The sequence below is a fragment of the Drosophila ananassae genome (assembly GCF_017639315.1).
Source record: "Drosophila ananassae strain 14024-0371.13 chromosome 4 unlocalized genomic scaffold, ASM1763931v2 tig00000061, whole genome shotgun sequence".
Taxonomy (NCBI): Eukaryota; Metazoa; Arthropoda; class Insecta; order Diptera; family Drosophilidae; genus Drosophila; species Drosophila ananassae.
The window spans coordinates 1512-22981 of NW_025319038.1; the positions used below are offsets into that span (position 1 = coordinate 1512).

The 21470-nt window shown below is 38.3% G+C and overlaps 1 long non-coding RNA gene across 1 annotated transcript; it reads left to right on the forward strand.

The window, feature by feature from the left end:
* Window positions 1-1177: 1177 nt before the first annotated feature.
* Window positions 1178-2223, forward strand: LOC26514993. Its single transcript, XR_001408152.3, has 3 exons — window positions 1178-1564; window positions 1625-1767; window positions 2154-2223. It is a non-coding gene; the product is annotated as an uncharacterized LOC26514993 (long non-coding RNA).
* Window positions 2224-21470: the final 19247 nt, after the last annotated feature.

Sequence of the window (21470 nt, forward strand, 5' to 3'; positions counted from 1 at the left end):
ACAGTGATGTTTTTCTAGCCGGTTATATCGCTAAATTAGCGATGATTTTTATCGATTTTAGCGCTAACAGTGATGTTGTTGTAGCCGTTTTTATCGCCAAATTAGCAATGATTTTCTAGCGGTTTTTCGCGCTAACACTGATGATTTCCTAGCCGTTTTTATCGCTAAATTAGCGATGATTTTCTTGCGGTTTTTAGCGCTAACCCTGATGATTTTCTAGCCGGTTTTATCGCTAAGAGTGACGTTTTTCTAGCCGGTTTTATCGCTAAAAACGCGATGATTTTCTAGCGGTTTTTAGCGCTAACAGTGATGATTTTCTAGCCGGTTTTATCGCTAAATTAGCGATGATTTTCTAGCGGTTTTAGCGCTAACAGTGATGTTTTTCTAGCCGGTTTTATCGCTAAATCATTGCTGATTTTCTAGCGGTTTTAGCGCTAACAGTGATGATTTTCTAGCCGGTTATATCGCTAAATTAGCGATGATTTTTTTGCGGTTTTTCGTGCTAACAGTGACGATTTTCTATCCGCATTTATCGCTAAATTAGCGATGATTTTCTAGCGGTTTTAGCGCTTACAGTGATGTTTTTCTAGCCGGTTTTATCGCTAAATTAGCGATGATTTTCTAGCGGTTTTAGCGCTAACAGTGATGATTTTCTAGCCGGTTTTATCGCTAAATTATTGATGATTTTCTAGCGGTTTTAGCGCTAACCGTGATGTTTTTCTAGCCGGTTTTATCGCTACATTAGCGATGATTTTCTAGCGGTATTAGCGCTAACAAAGATGTTTTTCTAGCCGGTTTTATCAATAAATTAGAGATGATTTTCTAGCGGTTTTGCGCACTAACAGTGACGATTTTCTATCCAAATTTATCGCCAAATCAGCGATGATTTCCTAGCGGTTTTAGCGCTAACAGTGGTGTTTTTCTAGCCGGTTTTATCGACAAATAAGCGATGATTTTCTAGCGGTTTTAGCGCTAACAGTAATGATTTTCTAGCCGGTTTTATCGCTAAATTATTGATGATTTTCTAGCGGTTTTAGCGCCAACAGTGCTGTTTTCTAGCCGGTTTTATCGCTAAATTAGCGATGATTTTCTAGCGGTTTTTAGCGCTAACAGTGATGTTTTTCTTGCCGGTTTTATCGCTAAATTATTGCTGATTTTGTAGCGGTTTGTAATGCGCTTGTTGTAACTTAACAACAAACCAAATGCCTAAAAGTAAACCTCATTTAGTTAAGCTTGGAATAACCGAAAATACAAAACAAAAAAAACAAAAAGCTTGGTTAAGCTTAAAGTTTCTTATCTATTGATAATCAATTATCTACCCAGAATTGAGCATTTAAGTATCGGTCTAAGCATAGAATAAGCAGCGGCCAACTTCTTTTCTCTTGTGGCTGCTAAGATAAGCGCATCGCTCGCGGTTAAACTCCAGTATATATTTAACCCCCGGAAAAAAAAAAGACACGTGGTGGGGAATTTCCACATAAGTTTCCCAAAACTAAACGCAGAGGGAAGTGAGCAGCGCTCAGTGTATTAAAAGTGAATTACATTTTTGCGGTGCCAATTCAAGGTAAATAAAACCTTTGTCTTCGGCCTCACGCGTTTTTTTATTCGACTTATTTTTTTTTAGGTCGAATTGGCACCCAGTAAGAACCCATTTGTGTATTGTTCTTACATTGGGAATAAGTATACAATCCCCCAAGCAGCCAGTTTACCCTAAGAAGGGCTTCCAGCGCCACGCCGCGGGATCTGATGGATTTATTATAAATTAGTGTGAGAGACACAATTTTCTTTTGGGATTAAGGTGCATGTGCAATAATTTTCCCTCATTAATTAAAACCCGCCAATGGCCAGCATATGCACCCGAATTATTCTCATCCAATGACGTCACTCATCGCCCAAGACAGTTACGCTTGTCCCGTATTGGTTTCCGGAATTATTAATTTGATTTAGTTATTTTTATTTTGGTAGTATTTAGTTTTTTTTTGGAGCTTGGCGTTTAATAATGTAAGAAAATAACGTTTCCAGTTCCCTTAATTTTGTATTTCTTTTTTTATTACTTAAATACTAAAACTGAACGGTATGGAAATATTAATTAATTTGGTGAATATATATATATATACATACATAAAAATAACCTCTATGCCCTAAAATTATAGATTCATCGCTCAACCCGACAAAAGATCTTTTGGACGTGGAAATTAAACTCGATGTAAGTGAAAAAAAAAACTCATTACCCCAAATTAAATATTGTTGGTGGTTAGGCTGATTTTTCTCAGTGTAATAAAAGCTTTACCTGAAAGATTTTTATCTCCCATACGGTAAAATCGAACCACGCGGTTGCAATTAAATACCGAACACCGGTACACTGAAAGAAAAGAAAAAAAATAAAAACGAAAATTTTCCTGGCACGTGCTGGCTAACAGTTGATTATATATAAATATTTTCCTTTTTTTTTTATTCCCAATATTTAATAATGGCCTTCCGCAATGACAACAAAGAAAAATGAATTACATTTCTTTTCTTTAATTAATTAAGAAATATTTAATAAAAATTAATGGAATCTTGGAACATTATTTTTAATACTCTTGCCGTGTTCCAACATTAAAAAAAAAAAAAAAAAAAAAACCCTTGCTAAAGTTAATCATAAACCCTTGCTATCAAATTTGAATTGGAAATGAATAACTTACTATGGAGACATTTTACGATATACATTTAGGAAATAATATTAGAGAATACCCGCTATGGAAGACAAGATTCTCTACATAAACATGATTCTTGTTATTAATTTTATATAGACATATAAAATATTATTGCCTATTAATGCGACTTATTATTTCTTATACCAACTTATAAAGATATAAATTCTAAGATAATTTGTTTTCTCGATTATAACCTATCTAATAGATACATTTAATTATATACTTGATTTAAATTTCCTTCTTTTGCCTTATGCAACTTAATAACCATGAATAAATTTTATAACGTTTAAAAATGAATTGCTAATCTATTATCTAGAGGAGTCATGCAGGATGAAGATGGCAGGTGAAATTAATTAGCCGGATTTTCTTTGGGATCATCAAAAAATTATTTCGCGGACTTGGTGATCATGGAAGGGTGGGCAACGGCTGTGGCAAAACATCCGCTCAGCTTTACATCGTCTGCTGCAACTCCACCAGCGCAGTCGCAACGGCCTTAATTACTCTGAATGTCGAAAGCAATGCAAGAATCCTTTTTATTCCCTTTCCCAATATTTCCTTCAGTACGTACTAACCCCCCCCCGCACGCGAATATCTTTTAAATAATCGATTGATAACTGCGAGCGAGTAGCACAAGGACCCTAGGGATCCACTCCCTTCTACCGACCAAAAAGCCGGAACCAGCGCGTGCAACCTCCTTGCAGCTACACAACCATCTGCCCGCTTACATGGTTACATGTTACAATATTATTTAAGATGGCGCCCAACATGGGGCTAGCCGTTTAAGGCTGCCCAGGAAAATAAAATGTACAAAAATTAAAATATCTATGTCATTCCATCCGACATATACCCTCGTACGTATTAGTTAGTTTCGGATGCCACTTCGGATCCAAGAAATTCTCATAGACTTCAAGGCCAAGTGTTTAACTCCGATAACTAGATACTGTGGTTAAGCTTCGACTACCTGGATGCGTTACATCTTTAATTGGATATAACTCCGGAGTCATCGCGGCTTAACCTAGTCCGGTGTTTAGGCAGGGCTGGTAAAGTTTAAGCGCAATTGAATTGGCGGATTTCAAGCCGCAGTCATCCCTTAAAACTTCCATCCTGTGCTGTTCTCCGTTGGGGTTGAGAGATAAATCTGAATTGGAAAATATCTTTGTCTGATGCAGGCGCCTTTCCAACAGAATATCCTCTCTAACCTAATCCCCTGTTGTGGCTCGAAGAGTATACGGACTAGGAATATATCTTTTTCTGATAGAGACACTTTTCCAACCGAATACTTAATGGCCATGGCTCAATCCTTATATTCAAAGCCTAGTAAATACTTCTGGAAGATGTCCAATGATTCGGAAGATGGGCCGCCGAAGTTTTACGAGGTTAACGATTATAAAAAGAATTAAGATCTTGCAACACTTTCGTTCATATAAAGACAAAAATACAAATTAATTCCTATCAGCCAGAAGCAGAATGCATGACTCCTAGATTTTGTTTTGAAATTTTTAACTCTTAAATTCATATATTCTTATATTTTTATTTTTATAAATTTTATAAAATCTTATTTTTATAAATTTATTCTATGAAGTTGAAGATAGCATATTCCACATAGTAGGTAGAAGTAAACTTAAATCAAAAAAAAAAAGAAAAATTATTACTTATACTTATACTTAAATTATACTTAGGAAACCCCGAAATGGTGTTATCCCATAGCACGGAGAATTTGTCTCAAACGAGTGATACAGGAGAACATTGTTTCATTTGCTCCGAAATAATAGTTTATCAAGCGCAATTATTATCTACATCTTGTGGGCATATCTTTCACCGTGCGTGTTACAATTCCAAAGTAGGAAAGTCAAAAAAGTGTCCCGTCTGTAAGCAGGAACTAACGCAATCTAATTCGGCCTCTGTGGAAAACCTGAGTTCAGATCGATTATCCACTACAAGCACCATCATGGCTTCAACATCTCAATCCCTACAGACTCGACTTCAAACAAAACGAATGGCTGCCGTACAACAGTCAGAGGTTCCTAATTCAGACTCGAATAATATGGTTCAGACTATCACCAACCAACCGCATGAACCCACCAATACGGCTGAAACGGTACCTTCAACTCTTGCCGAAGCAATAAAAGCAGCCATGATAGAACAAACTCAGATGATAGCTTCTAGCTTAACCGATCAGACTAACAAGATTATTCAAGCACTCTCAGGTTGTCTTCGTGATAGTAGTTTAGCGGGTTCAGCCAATGAATCTCCATCTAGTAGGCAAACAAGGGCACAATCGGGTTTGCCATTTCAGAATCCACCGGAAACAAGATCAGAACCTTCCATGGGATTACCAACTCAGTTGCCGCATCCTAATCATTATGAAGTACGACCCGATCGGATAAGCCAAATAATGGCAAATTGGAAACTCAGATTCACTGGAAGGTCTTCTATGTCAGCTGAAGACTTTATCTATTGTGTAGAGGCCCTGACGATCCAAACTTTAGAGGGGGATTTTAATTTAACGGCCAAATATGCCAGTAATTTGTTCGAGGGTAGCGCTAGCGAATGGTTCTGGCGATATCACAAAAGTGTCACTGTACTTACTTGGCCAGGTCTGTGTCAGGCCCTTCGTGGACAATTTAGCGATGATAGGACCGATAGGAGTATTAGGTCAGAAATAGAACACCGCAAGCAACGTCATAATGAACTGTTTGACGATTTCTATGGTGTCATAGCGGCCCTAGCCGACAAACTTTCAAACCCATTGTCCGAAGCTTCCCTAGTGGAAACATTAAGATATAATTTGTTGCCGGAAATTCAACATGAAATATTGTACGTCCCTACAACTACTCTCAAGGAGTTAAGAACAGTGGTCCGCACAAGAGAAATGTTCTTAAGAACTGTCTCAAAACCGAATCCCCTATCGACTTCTCGACCCACTCCTAGGCGACAAGTCAATTCTCTTCAGAACCCAGAGGTGGCACCTTCATCAGATGAGGATTCAGGTCAGGACGAATACGAGCTCTCTGTGCTTGAGGTTTCCTGCTGGAATTGTTCCGCTAAAGGTCACAGATATCAAGAATGTCTGGCTGATCGAAAAATATTTTGCTATGGTTGTGGGAAGGCCGATACGTATAAACCTACATGTCGGACTTGTAACCCAAACGCTCAAAAAAACTATCAAGGGCGTGCACCACAGAAAAGTGCACGCAAACAGTTAATCAGCAGAGCGACCAATACAGAGTAACACTTCCCGACGACCCCATTTCTGTAGGCCCCTTACCGCAACCTAAATGTATACCATTCCCTATATCTAAGATAGACGTTAAGAGAAAACGGTCTACTGGTCGTCGAGAAGCTTTTAAAAAACAATGTAAAATAGAAAAGAAATTAATCCTTTCATCCATATTAGATAATCCTCTTGACTTACGTCCTCACGCTCAAGTGATGCTTTGTGGAAAGTCTGTAGTTGGATTAATGGACACTGGTGCTTCTGTAAGTTGCATAGGTGGTAGGTTTGCAAACGATCTACTTCAGGAAAACCTTAAATACAAGTTAATGACCTCCAAGATCAAAACTGCTGACGGGAAAAGTCAAACTATAGTCGGAAAATTTTCAACTGACATTACTTACCGAGGAGAAACAAAAACCTTGTATTTTTATTTAGTTCCTACTTTAGTCGAAGACTTATATCTGGGAATTGACTTTTGGACCGCCTTTGACTTACTCCCAATGCATCTGTTAACCAAAAATCATAATCTAGCCTCCATTAGCGATCCAAGTATGAGAGAACTTTCGAAGGATCAACAGAATTCATTGCAGAACGTTATCAAATTATTCCCGTCATTTTCTAAGCAGGGACTAGGACGTACATCGTTAATTTCACACTCGATCGATGTGGGAGAAGCTAAACCGATTAAGCAGCGGCATTATGCCGTGTCACCGGCAATTGAGAAACTTATGTATGACGAGCTCGATCGAATGCTCGAATTAGGAGTTATTCAAGAATCTAATAGCTCTTGGTCATCTCCAGTAGTGTTAGTGAAGAAACCAGGAAAAGTAAGACTCTGCGTAGATAGTAGGAAGGTGAATTCCGTCACCGTAAAGGATGCATATCCAATGCCAATAATCGATGGTATCTTAAGTAGATTGCCAAAAGCTGAATTCATTACTAGCCTCGATTTAAAAGATGCTTTTTGGCAAATACCGCTAGACCCGAAATCTCGCGATAAAACGGCCTTCTCAGTACCCGGACGTCCGTTGTATGAATTTGTGGTCATGCCCTTTGGCCTCACTAATGCGCCGCAGTCTATGTCGCGACTTATGGATAAAATAGTTCCAGCCTACTTACGTAATGAGGTTTTTATATATTTAGACGACTTACTCATTGTCTCCGATACCTTCGAACGACATCTTGAAGTCTTATCGGTAGTCGCTTCCAACCTGGCTCGTGCAAATCTTACAATTAATGTTGAAAAAAGTAAATTCTGTCGAAAAGAGGTGAAGTACTTAGGACACGTGATAGGTAATGGTATTATTAGCACCGATCCTGATAAGATAGCTGCAGTCAGAGATTACCCAACACCCCGTTCGGTTAAACAGGTTCGAAGATTCCTTGGAATGACCGGATGGTATCATAAGTTCATTAAGGATTATTCCGCTATTACTTCCCCGTTGACAGACACCTTGAAAACCAATCGGAAGTTTGAGTGGACAAGTGAAGCCCAGGGGGCTTTTGAGTCCATAAAGGCAAGCATGTGTGCAGCCCCAGTACTGCACAGTCCCAATTTTTCGCTCCCGTTCTCACTTCATTGCGACGCAAGCCACACAGGAGTAGGTGCAGTCTTAATGCAAGTGAATAAAGATGGCGCAGAGGTGCCGATCGCTTTCATGTCAAAGAAGCTAAATCGTTGTCAACGTCAATACACCGTTACCGAGAAGGAGTGCTATGCCGCTGTTTTGGCCGTGAAAAAATTTAGAGCTTATGTCGAAGGACAGGATTTCGTAATAGTTACAGATCATGCCTCCTTAAAATGGCTTATGGCCCAGGCAGATCTAAGCTCGCGTCTCGCCCGTTGGTCTCTTAAGCTTCAAGGATTCCAATTCAAGATACTTCATCGAAAAGGTACTCACAACGTAGTCCCCGACGCTCTTTCGCGAACCTTTACCGAAGACTTGTCAACCCTTGCTTGTGATAGTCTAATAGTTGACGTCAATTCCACCGAATTCGATTCAACCGAATACGATTCGCTTAGGAGTAAGATCCGCCTTAATAGCTCTTCCCTACCGGATCTCAAAATTCAAAAGGCTCCGACGTTATTATTTCTGGCCTAACATGGTTAACGACATAAAAACTTTCATCAATAGTTGTGATATTTGTAAGGCCACGAAACACCCTAATCGATCGTTTAAACCTCCTATGGGAAACACTGGAATACCCCAGCGTTTCTTTCAGAAGATATTTGTTGACTTTTTGGGACCCTATCCACGCAGTAAATCGGGAAATGTAGGTATATTTGTGGTGCTCGACCATCTCACTAAGTTTCCCTTTTTGAAACCAGTCCGCAAGTTTACCGCCGACTCGATTGTGCGATATTTGGAAGAAGATCTTTTTCATTGTTTTGGGGTTCCAGAATATGTGGTTTCTGATAATGGAGTTCAGTTTAAATCGCAAACTTTTAATTGCTTGTTAAACAAATATAATATCAGACATACATATACGGCCTTTTATTCCCCACAGGCAAACGCGTCGGAAAGAGTGAATAGATCAGTTCTTTCAGCCATAAAGGCTTACATAAACCCAAATCAGAGTAACTGGGACGAAAACCTTAGTAGCATCAACTGCGCTCTACGATCGGGAGTTCATCTGGCCATAAACACTAGCCCATATAAGCTAACGTTTGGTCAACATATGGTCACGAATGGCGAAACTTTTCAACTACTACGAGATTTAGGTATGCTAGAAGATCGAAGTGTCCAATTTAATAAGGAAGACTCCCTAGACATTTTACGCAGCAAAGCCCAGAAAACCATGATAGCCCAACGCAATCGGAATGAAAAGTTCTACAACACGCGCACAAGGGACGTTTCTTTTAAAGTAGGTCAAGAAATTTTCCGACGTAATTTCCAACAAAGCAATTTCGCAAAAGGGTTTAGCTCCAAGCTGGCTCCCAATTTCCTTAAAGCGCGAGTGCGAAGGAAGTTAGGGAAGGTATATTACGAGCTAGAAGATCTACAAGGCCGCCTGATCGGGAATTTCCATGCCAAAGATATTAAGCCATAAGCGTAGACAACAAGCGGGAATCTTCCTTGTGTTGTTCCACCCCAAGTTAGATTTTAGTGGGGGGGAAAATGTAATGCGCTTGTTGTAACTTAACAACAAACCAAATGCCTAAAAGTAAACCTCATTTAGTTAAGCTTGGAATAACCGAAAATACAAAACAAAAAAAACAAAAAGCTTGGTTAAGCTTAAAGTTTCTTATCTATTGATAATCAATTATCTACCCAGAATTGAGCATTTAAGTATCGGTCTAAGCATAGAATAAGCAGCGGCCAACTTCTTTTCTCTTGTGGCTGCTAAGATAAGCGCATCGCTCGCGGTTAAACTCCAGTATATATTTAACCCCCGGAAAAAAAAAAGACACGTGGTGGGGAATTTCCACATAAGTTTCCCAAAACTAAACGCAGAGGGAAGTGAGCAGCGCTCAGTGTATTAAAAGTGAATTACATTTTTGCGGTGCCAATTCAAGGTAAATAAAACCTTTGTCTTCGGCCTCACGCGTTTTTTTATTCGACTTATTTTTTTTTAGGTCGAATTGGCACCCAGTAAGAACCCATTTGTGTATTGTTCTTACATTGGGAATAAGTATACAATCCCCCAAGCAGCCAGTTTACCCTAAGAAGGGCTTCCAGCGCCACGCCGCGGGATCTGATGGATTTATTATAAATTAGTGTGAGAGACACAATTTTCTTTTGGGATTAAGGTGCATGTGCAATAATTTTCCCTCATTAATTAAAACCCGCCAATGGCCAGCATATGCACCCGAATTATTCTCATCCAATGACGTCACTCATCGCCCAAGACAGTTACGCTTGTCCCGTATTGGTTTCCGGAATTATTAATTTGATTTAGTTATTTTTATTTTGGTAGTATTTAGTTTTTTTTTGGAGCTTGGCGTTTAATAATGTAAGAAAATAACGTTTCCAGTTCCCTTAATTTTGTATTTCTTTTTTTATTACTTAAATACTAAAACTGAACGGTATGGAAATATTAATTAATTTGGTGAATATATATATATATACATACATAAAAATAACCTCTATGCCCTAAAATTATAGATTCATCGCTCAACCCGACAAAAGATCTTTTGGACGTGGAAATTAAACTCGATGTAAGTGAAAAAAAAAAACTCATTACCCCAAATTAAATATTGTTGGTGGTTAGGCTGATTTTTCTCAGTGTAATAAAAGCTTTACCTGAAAGATTTTTATCTCCCATACGGTAAAATCGAACCACGCGGTTGCAATTAAATACCGAACACCGGTACACTGAAAGAAAAGAAAAAAAATAAAAACGAAAATTTTCCTGGCACGTGCTGGCTAACAGTTGATTATATATAAATATTTTCCTTTTTTTTTTATTCCCAATATTTAATAATGGCCTTCCGCAATGACAACAAAGAAAAATGAATTACATTTCTTTTCTTGCGACTTATTATTTCTTATACCAACTTATAAAGATATAAATTCTAAGATAATTTGTTTTCTCGATTATAACCTATCTAATAGATACATTTAATTATATACTTGATTTAAATTTCCTTCTTTTGCCTTATGCAACTTAATAACCATGAATAAATTTTATAACGTTTAAAAATGAATTGCTAATCTATTATCTAGAGGAGTCATGCAGGATGAAGATGGCAGGTGAAATTAATTAGCCGGATTTTCTTTGGGATCATCAAAAAATTATTTCGCGGACTTGGTGATCATGGAAGGGTGGGCAACGGCTGTGGCAAAACATCCGCTCAGCTTTACATCGTCTGCTGCAACTCCACCAGCGCAGTCGCAACGGCCTTAATTACTCTGAATGTCGAAAGCAATGCAAGAATCCTTTTTATTCCCTTTCCCAATATTTCCTTCAGTACGTACTAACCCCCCCCCGCACGCGAATATCTTTTAAATAATCGATTGATAACTGCGAGCGAGTAGCACAAGGACCCTAGGGATCCACTCCCTTCTACCGACCAAAAAGCCGGAACCAGCGCGTGCAACCTCCTTGCAGCTACACAACCATCTGCCCGCTTACATGGTTACATGTTACAGGTTTTAGCGCTAATAGTGATGTTTTCTAGTCGGTTTTATCGCTTAATTAGCGATGATTTTCATGCGGTTTTGCGCGCTAACAGTGATGATTTTCTATCCGTATTTATCGCCAAATCAGCGATGATTTTCTAGCGGCTTTAGCGCTAACAGTGATATTTTTCTAGCCGGTTTTATCGCTAAATTAGTGATGATTTTCTAGCCGGTTTTAGCGCTAACAGTGATGATTTTCTAGCCGGTTTTATCGCTAAATTAGCGATGATTTTCTTGCTGTTTTTAGCGCTAACACTGATGATTTTCGAGCCGGTTTTATTGCTAAATTAATGATGATTTTCTAGCGGTCTTAGCGCTAACAATGACGATTTTCTATCCGTATTTATCGCTAAATTAGCGATGATTTTCTAGCGGCTTTAGCGCTAACAGTGATGATTTTCTAGCCGGTTTAATTGCTAAATTATTGATGATTTTCTAGCGGTTTTGCGCGCTAACAGTGATGATTTTCTATCCGTATTTATCACTAAATTATTGATAATTTTCTAGCGGTTTTACCGCTAACAGTGATGTTTTTCTAGCCGGTTTTATCGCTAAATTAGCGATGATTTTTAACGATTTTAGCGCCAACAGTGATGTTTTTGTAGCCGTTTTTATCGCAAAATTAGCGATGATTTTCTAGCGGTTTTTTAGCGCTAACAGTGATGATTTTCTAGCCGGTTTTATCGCTAAATTAGCGATGATTTTCTTGCTGTTTTTAGCGCTAACACTGATGATTTTCGAGCCGGTTTTATTGCTAAATTAATGATGATTTTCTAGCGGTCTTAGCGCTAACAATGACGATTTTCTATCCGTATTTATCGCTAAATTAGCGATGATTTTCTAGCGGTTTTAGCGCTAACAGTGATGATTTTCTAGCCGGTTTTATCGCTAAATTATTGATGATTTTCTAGCGGTTTTAGCGCTAACCGTGATGTTTTTCTAGCCGGTTTTATCGCTACATTAGCGATGATTTTCTAGCGGTATTAGCGCTAACAAAGATGTTTTTCTAGCCGGTTTTATCAATAAATTAGAGATGATTTTCTAGCGGTTTTGCGCACTAACAGTGACGATTTTCTATCCAAATTTATCGCCAAATCAGCGATGATTTCCTAGCGGTTTTAGCGCTAACAGTGGTGTTTTTCTAGCCGGTTTTATCGACAAATAAGCGATGATTTTCTAGCGGTTTTTAGCGCTAACAGTGATGTTTTTCTTGCCGGTTTTATCGCTAAATTATTGCTGATTTTGTAGCGGTTTTAGCGCTAATAGTGATGTTTTCTAGTCGGTTTTATCGCTTAATTAGCGATGATTTTCATGCGGTTTTGCGCGCTAACAGTGATGATTTTCTATCCGTATTTATCGCCAAATCAGCGATGATTTTCTAGCGGCTTTAGCGCTAACAGTGATATTTTTCTAGCCGGTTTTATCGCTAAATTAGCGATGATTTTTAACGATTTTAGCGCCAACAGTGATGTTTTTGTAGCCGTTTTTATCGCAAAATTAGCGATGATTTTCTAGCGGTTTTAGCGCTAACAGTGATGATTTTCTAGCCGGTTTTAGCGCTAACAGTGATGATTTTCTAGCCGGTTTTATCGCTAAATTAGCGATGATTTTCTTGCTGTTTTTAGCGCTAACACTGATGATTTTCGAGCCGGTTTTATTGCTAAATTAATGATGATTTTCTAGCGGTCTTAGCGCTAACAATGACGATTTTCTATCCGTATTTATCGCTAAATTAGCGATGATTTTCTAGCGGCTTTAGCGCTAACAGTGATGATTTTCTATCCGTATTTATCACTAAATTATTGATAATTTTCTAGCGGTTTTACCGCTAACAGTGATGTTTTTCTAGCCGGTTTTATCGCTAAATTAGCGATGATTTTTAACGATTTTAGCGCCAACAGTGATGTTTTTGTAGCCGTTTTTATCGCAAAATTAGCGATGATTTTCTAGCGGTTTTAGCGCTAACAGTGATGATTTTCTAGCCGGTTTTAGCGCTAACAGTGATGATTTTCTAGCCGGTTTTATCGCTAAATTAGCGATGATTTTCTTGCTGTTTTTAGCGCTAACACTGATGATTTTCGAGCCGGTTTTATTGCTAAATTAATGATGATTTTCTAGCGGTCTTAGCGCTAACAATGACGATTTTCTATCCGTATTTATCGCTAAATTAGCGATGATTTTCTAGCGGCTTTAGCGCTAACAGTGATGATTTTCTAGCCGGTTTAATTGCTAAATTATTGATGATTTTCTAGCGGTTTTGCGCGCTAACAGTGATGATTTTCTAGCGGTTTTAGCGCTAATAGTGATGTTTTCTAGCCGGTTTTATCGCTAAATTAGCGATGATTTTCTAGCGGTTTTGCGCGCTAACAGTGATGATTTTCTATCCGTATTTATCGCCAAATCAGCGATGATTTTCTAGCGACTTACTTCTAGCGCTAACACTGATGATTGTCTAGCCGGTTTTATCGCTAAGAGTGACGTTTTTCTAGCCGGTTTTATCGCTTAAAAAGCGATGATTTTCTAGCGGTTTTTAGGGCTAACAGTGACGAATTTCTAGCCGTATTTATCGCTAAATTAGCTATGATTTTCTAGTTGTTTTAGCGCTAACAGTGATGTTTTTCTAGCCGGTTTTATCGTTAAATTAGCGATGATTTTCCAGCGGTTTTTCGTGCTAACAGTGACGATTTTCTGTCCGTATATATCGCTAAATTAGCGATGATTTTCTAGCGGTTTTAGCGCTTACAGTGATGTTTTTCTAGCCGGTTTTATCGCTAAATTAGCGATGATTTTCTAGCGGTTTTAGCGCTAACATTGATGATTTTCTAGCCGGTTTTAGCGCTAACAGTGATGATTTTCTAGCCGGTTTTATCGCTAAATTAGCGATGATTTTCTTGCGGTTGTTAGCGCTAACACTGATGATTTTCGAGCCGGTTTTATCGCTAAATTAACGATGATTTTCTAGCGGTTTTAGCGCTAACAATGACGAACTTCTAGCCGTATTTATCGCTAAATTAGCGATGATTTTCTTGCGGCTTTAGCGCTAACAGTGATGATTTTCTAGCCGGTTTAATTGCTAAATTATTGATGATTTTCCAGCAGTTTTAGCGCTAACAGTGATATTTTTCTAGCCGGTTTCATCGCTAAATTATTGATGATTTTCTAGCGTTTCTACCGCTAACAGTGATGTTTTTCTAGCCGGTTTTATCGCTAAATTAGCGATGATTTTTAACGATTTTAGTGCTAACAGTGATGTTTTTGTAGCCGTTTTTATCGCCAAATAAGCGATGATTTTCTAGCGGTTTATGGCGCTAACACTGATGATTGTCTAGCCGGTTTTATCGCTAAGAGTGACGTTTTTCTAGCCGGTTTTATCGCTTAAAAAGCGATGATTTTCTAGCCGGTTTTAGCGCTAACAGTGATGATTTTCTAGCCGGTTTTATCGCTAAATTAGCGATGATTTTCTTGCTGTTTTTAGCGCTAACACTGATGATTTTCGAGCCGGTTTTATCGCTAAATTAATGATGATTTTCTAGCGGTCTTAGCGCTAACAATGACGATTTTCTATCCGTATTTATCGCTAAATTAGCGATGATTTTCTAGCGGCTTTAGCGCTAACAGTGATGATTTTCTAGCCGGTTTAATTGCTAAATTATTGATGATTTTCTAGCGGTTTTGCGCGCTAACAGTGATGATTTTCTATCCGTATTAATCGCTAAATTATTGATGATTTTCTAGCGGTTTTAGCGCTAACAGTGATGATTTTCTAGCCGGTTTTAGCGCTAACAGTGATGATTTTCTAGCCGGTTTTATCGCTAAATTAGCGATGATTTTCTTGCGGTTTTTAGCGCTAACACTGATGATTTTCGAGCCGGTTTTATCGCTAAATTAACGATGATTTTCTAGCGGTTTTAGCGCTAACAATGACGATTTTCTATCCGTATTTATCGCTAAATTAGCGATGATTTTCTAGCGGCTTTAGCGCTAACAGTGATGATTTTCTAGCCGGTTTAATTGCTAAATTATTGATGATTTTCTAGCGGTTTTGCGCGCTAACAGTGATGATTTTCTAGCGGTTTTAGCGCTAATAGTGATGTTTTCTAGCCGGTTTTATCGCTAAATTAGCGATGATTTTCTAGCGGTTTTGCGCGCTAACAGTGATGATTTTCTATCCGTATTTATCGCCAAATCAGCGATGATTTTCTAGCGGCTTTAGCGCTAACACTGATGATTGTCTAGCCGGTTTTATCGCTAAGAGTGACGTTTTTCTAGCCGGTTTTATCGCTTAAAAAGCGATGATTTTCTTGCGGTTTTTAGGGCTAACAGTGACGAATTTCTAGCCGTATTTATCGCTAAATTAGCTATGATTTTCTAGTTGTTTTAGCGCTAACAGTGATGTTTTTCTAGCCGGTTTTATCGTTAAATTAGCGATGATTTTCCAGCGGTTTTTCGTGCTAACAGTGACGATTTTCTGTCCGTATTTATCGCTAAATTAGCGATGATTTTCTAGCGGTTTTAGCGCTTACAGTGATGTTTTTCTAGCCGGTTTTATCGCTAAATTAGCGATGATTTTCTAGCGGTTTTTAGCGCTAACAGTGATGTTTTTCTTGCCGGTTTTATCGCTAAATTATTGCTGATTTTGTAGCGGTTTTAGCGCTAATAGTGATGTTTTCTAGTCGGTTTTATCGCTAAATTAGCGATGATTTTCATGCGGTTTTGCGCGCTAACAGTGATGATTTTCTATCCGTATTTATCGCCAAATCAGCGATGATTTTCTAGCGGCTTTAGCGCTAACAGTGATATTTTTCTAGCCGGTTTTATCGCTAAATTAGCGATGATTTTTAACGATTTTAGCGCCAACAGTGATGTTTTTGTAGCCGTTTTTATCGCAAAATTAGCGATGATTTTCTAGCGGTTTTAGCGCTAACAGTGATGATTTTCTAGCCGGTTTTAGCGCTAACAGTGATGATTTTCTAGCCGGTTTTATCGCTAAATTAGCGATGATTTTCTTGCTGTTTTTAGCGCTAACACTGATGATTTTCGAGCCGGTTTTATTGCTAAATTAATGATGATTTTCTAGCGGTCTTAGCGCTAACAATGACGATTTTCTATCCGTATTTATCGCTAAATTAGCGATGATTTTCTAGCGGCTTTAGCGCTAACAGTGATGATTTTCTAGCCGGTTTAATTGCTAAATTATTGATGATTTTCTAGCGGTTTTGCGCGCTAACAGTGATGATTTTCTATCCGTATTTATCACTAAATTATTGATGATTTTCTAGCGGTTTTACCGCTAACAGTGATGTTTTTCTAGCCGGTTTTATCGCTAAATTAGCGATGATTTTTAACGATTTTAGCGCCAACAGTGATGTTTTTGTAGCCGTTTTTATCGCAAAATTAGCGATGATTTTCTAGCGGTTTTAGCGCTAACAGTGATGATTTTCTAGCCGGTTTTAGCGCTAACAGTGATGATTTTCTAGCCGGTTTTATCGCTAAATTAGCGATGATTTTCTTGCTGTTTTTAGCGCTAACACTGATGATTTTCGAGCCGGTTTTATTGCTAAATTAATGATGATTTTCTAGCGGTCTTAGCGCTAACAATGACGATTTTCTATCCGTATTTATCGCTAAATTAGCGATGATTTTCTAGCGGCTTTAGCGCTAACAGTGATGATTTTCTAGCCGGTTTAATTGCTAAATTATTGATGATTTTCTAGCGGTTTTGCGCGCTAACAGTGATGATTTTCTAGCGGTTTTAGCGCTAATAGTGATGTTTTCTAGCCGGTTTTATCGCTAAATTAGCGATGATTTTCTAGCGGTTTTGCGCGCTAACAGTGATGATTTTCTATCCGTATTTATCGCCAAATCAGCGATGATTTTCTAGCGACTTACTTCTAGCGCTAACACTGATGATTGTCTAGCCGGTTTTATCGCTAAGAGTGACGTTTTTCTAGCCGGTTTTATCGCTTAAAAAGCGATGATTTTCTAGCGGTTTTTAGGGCTAACAGTGACGAATTTCTAGCCGTATTTATCGCTAAATTAGCTATGATTTTCTAGTTGTTTTAGCGCTAACAGTGATGTTTTTCTAGCCGGTTTTATCGTTAAATTAGCGATGATTTTCCAGCGGTTTTTCGTGCTAACAGTGACGATTTTCTGTCCGTATATATCGCTAAATTAGCGATGATTTTCTAGCGGTTTTAGCGCTTACAGTGATGTTTTTCTAGCCGGTTTTATCGCTAAATTAGCGATGATTTTCTAGCGGTTTTAGCGCTAACATTGATGATTTTCTAGCCGGTTTTAGCGCTAACAGTGATGATTTTCTAGCCGGTTTTATCGCTAAATTAGCGATGATTTTCTTGCGGTTGTTAGCGCTAACACTGATGATTTTCGAGCCGGTTTTATCGCTAAATTAACGATGATTTTCTAGCGGTTTTAGCGCTAACAATGACGAACTTCTAGCCGTATTTATCGCTAAATTAGCGATGATTTTCTTGCGGCTTTAGCGCTAACAGTGATGATTTTCTAGCCGGTTTAATTGCTAAATTATTGATGATTTTCCAGCAGTTTTAGCGCTAACAGTGATATTTTTCTAGCCGGTTTCATCGCTAAATTATTGATGATTTTCTAGCGTTTCTACCGCTAACAGTGATGTTTTTCTAGCCGGTTTTATCGCTAAATTAGCGATGATTTTTAACGATTTTAGCGCTAACAGTGATGTTTTTGTAGCCGTTTTTATCGCCAAATAAGCGATGATTTTCTAGCGGTTTATGGCGCTAACACTGATGATTGTCTAGCCGGTTTTATCGCTAAGAGTGACGTTTTTCTAGCCGGTTTTATCGCTTAAAAAGCGATGATTTTCTAGCCGGTTTTAGCGCTAACAGTGATGATTTTCTAGCCGGTTTTATCGCTAAATTAGCGATGATTTTCTTGCTGTTTTTAGCGCTAACACTGATGATTTTCGAGCCGGTTTTATCGCTAAATTAATGATGATTTTCTAGCGGTCTTAGCGCTAACAATGACGATTTTCTATCCGTATTTATCGCTAAATTAGCGATGATTTTCTAGCCGGTTTTAGCGCTAACAGTGATGATTTTCTAGCCGGTTTAATTGCTAAATTATTGATGATTTTCTAGCGGTTTTGCGCGCTAACAGTGATGATTTTCTATCCGTATTAATCGCTAAATTATTGATGATTTTCTAGCGGTTTTACCGCTAACAGTGATGTTTTTCTAGCCGGTTTTATCGCTAAATTAGCGATGATTTTTAACGATTTTAGCGCCAACAGTGATGTTTTTGTAGCCGTTTTTATCGCAAAATTAGCGATGATTTTCTAGCGGTTTTAGCGCTAACAGTGATGATTTTCTAGCCGGTTTTAGCGCTAACAGTGATGATTTTCTAGCCGGTTTTATCGCTAAATTAGCGATGATTTTCTTGCTGTTTTTAGCGCTAACACTGATGATTTTCGAGCCGGTTTTATTGCTAAATTAATGATGATTTTCTAGCGGTCTTAGCGCTAACAATGACGATTTTCTATCCGTATTTATCGCTAAATTAGCGATGATTTTCTAGCGGCTTTAGCGCTAACAGTGATGATTTTCTAGCCGGTTTAATTGCTAAATTATTGATGATTTTCTAGCGGTTTTGCGCGCTAACAGTGATGATTTTCTAGCGGTTTTAGCGCTAATAGTGATGTTTTCTAGCCGGTTTTATCGCTAAATTAGCGATGATTTTCTAGCGGTTTTGCGCGCTAACAGTGATGATTTTCTATCCGTATTTATCGCCAAATCAGCGATGATTTTCTAGCGGCTTTAGCGCTAACACTGATGATTGTCTAGCCGGTTTTATCGCTAAGAGTGACGTTTTTCTAGCCGGTTTTATCGCTTAAAAAGCGATGATTTTCTTGCGGTTTTTAGGGCTAACAGTGACGAATTTCTAGCCGTATTTATCGCTAAATTAGCTATGATTTTCTAGTTGTTTTAGCGCTAACAGTGATGTTTTTCTAGCCGGTTTTATCGTTAAATTAGCGATGATTTTCCAGCGGTTTTTCGTGCTAACACTGATGATTTTCGAGCCGGTTTTATCGCTAAATTAATGATGATTTTCTAGCGGTCTTAGCGCTAACAATGACGATTTTCTATCCGTATTTATCGCTAAATTAGCGATGATTTTCTAGCGGCTTTAGCGCTAACAGTGATGATTTTCTAGCCGGTTTAATTGCTAAATTATTGATGATTTTCTAGCGGTTTTGCACGCTAACAGTGATGATTTTCTATCCGTATTAATCGCTAAATTATTGATGATTTTCTAGCGGTTTTACCGCTAACAGTGATGTTTTTCTAGCCGGTTTTATCGCTAAATTAGCGATGATTTTTAACGATTTTAGCGCCAACAGTGATGTTTTTGTAGCCGTTTTTATCGCCAAATTAGCGATGATTTTCTAGCGGTTTTAGCGCTAACAGTGATGATTTTCTAGCCGGTTTTAGCGCTAACAGTGATGATTTTCTAGCCGGTTTTATCGCTAAATTAGCGATGATTTTCTTGCGGTTTTTAGCGCTAACACTGATGATTTTCGAGCCGGTTTTATCGCTAAATTAACGATGATTTTCTAGCGGTTTTAGCGCTAACAATGACGATTTTCTATCCGTATTTATCGCTAAATTAGCGATGATTTTCTAGCGGCTTTAGCGCTAACAGTGATGATTTTCTAGCCGGTTTAATTGCTAAATTATTGATGATTTTCTAGCGGTTTTGCGCGCTAACAGTGATGATTTTCTAGCGGTTTTAGCGCTAATAGTGATGTTTTCTAGCCGGTTTTATCGCTAAATTAGCGATGATTTTCTAGCGGTTTTGCGCGCTAACAGTGATGATTTTCTATCCGTATTTATCGCCAAATCAGCGATGATTTTCTAGCGGCTTTAGCGCTAACACTGATGATTGTCTAGCCGGTTTTATCGCTAAGAGTGACGTTTTTCTAGCCGGTTTTATCGCTTAAAAAGCGATGATTTTCTTGCGGTTTTTAGGGCTAACAGTGACGAATTTCTAGCCGTATTTATCGCTAAATTAGCTATGATTTTCTAGTTGTTTTAGCGCTAACAGTGATGTTTTTCTAGCCGGTTTTATCGTTAAATTAGCGATGATTTTCCAGCGGTTTTTCGTGCTAACAGTGACGATTTTCTGTCCGTATTTATCGCTAAATTAGCGATGATTTTCTAGCGGTTTTAGCGCTTACAGTGATGTTTTTCTAGCCGGTTTTATCGCTAAATTAGCGATGATTTTCTAGCGGTTTTTAGCGCTAACAGTGATGTTTTTCTTGCCGGTTTTATCGCTAAATTATTGCTGATTTTGTAGCGGTTTTAGCGCTAATAGTGATGTTTTCTAGTCGGTTTTATCGCTAAATTAGCGATGATTTTCATGCGGTTTTGCGCGCTAACAGTGATGATTTTCTATCCGTATTTATCGCCAAATCAGCGATGATTTTCTAGCGGCTTTAGCGCTAACAGTGATATTTTTCTAGCCGGTTTTATCGCTAAATTAGCGATGATTTTTAACGATTTTAGCGCCAACAGTGATGTTTTTGTAGCCGTTTTTATCGCAAAATTAGCGATGATTTTCTAGCGGTTTTAGCGCTAACAGTGATGATTTTCTAGCCGGTTTTAGCGCTAACAGTGATGATTTTCTAGCCGGTTTTATCGCTAAATTAGCGATGATTTTCTTGCTGTTTTTAGCGCTAACACTGATGATTTTCGAGCCGGTTTTATTGCTAAATTAATGATGATTTTCTAGCGGTCTTAGCGCTAACAATGACGATTTTCTATCCGTATTTATCGCTAAATTAGCGATGATTTTCTAGCGGCTTTAGCGCTAACAGTGATGATTTTCTAGCCGGTTTAATTGCTAAATTATTGATGATTTTCTAGCGGTTTTGCGCACTAACAGTGATGATTTTCTATCCGTATTTATCACTAAATTATTGATGATTTTCTAGCGGTTTTACCGCTAACAGTGATGTTTTTCTAGCCGGTTTTATCGCTAAATTAGCGATGATTTTTAACGATTTTAGCGCCAACAGTGATGTTTTTGTAGCCGTTTTTATCGCAAAATTATCGATGATTTTCTAGCGGTTTTAGCGCTAACAGTGATGATTTTCTAGCCGGTTTTAGCGCTAACAGTGATGATTTTCTAGCCGGTTTTATCGCTAAATTAGCGATGATTTTCTTGCTGTTTTTAGCGCTAACACTGATGATTTTCGAGCCGGTTTTATTGCTAAATTGATGATGATTTTCTAGCGGTCTTAGCGCTAACAATGACGATTTTCTATCCGTATTTATCGAGTCCGGGAGAGAGCGAGACAAACGCAAGTGCATGACGGCAGATGCAGGTGGCCGATCGAATGCACGAGAGCGGGCGATGCAAACATAAGTACAAAAGAGAGTGACG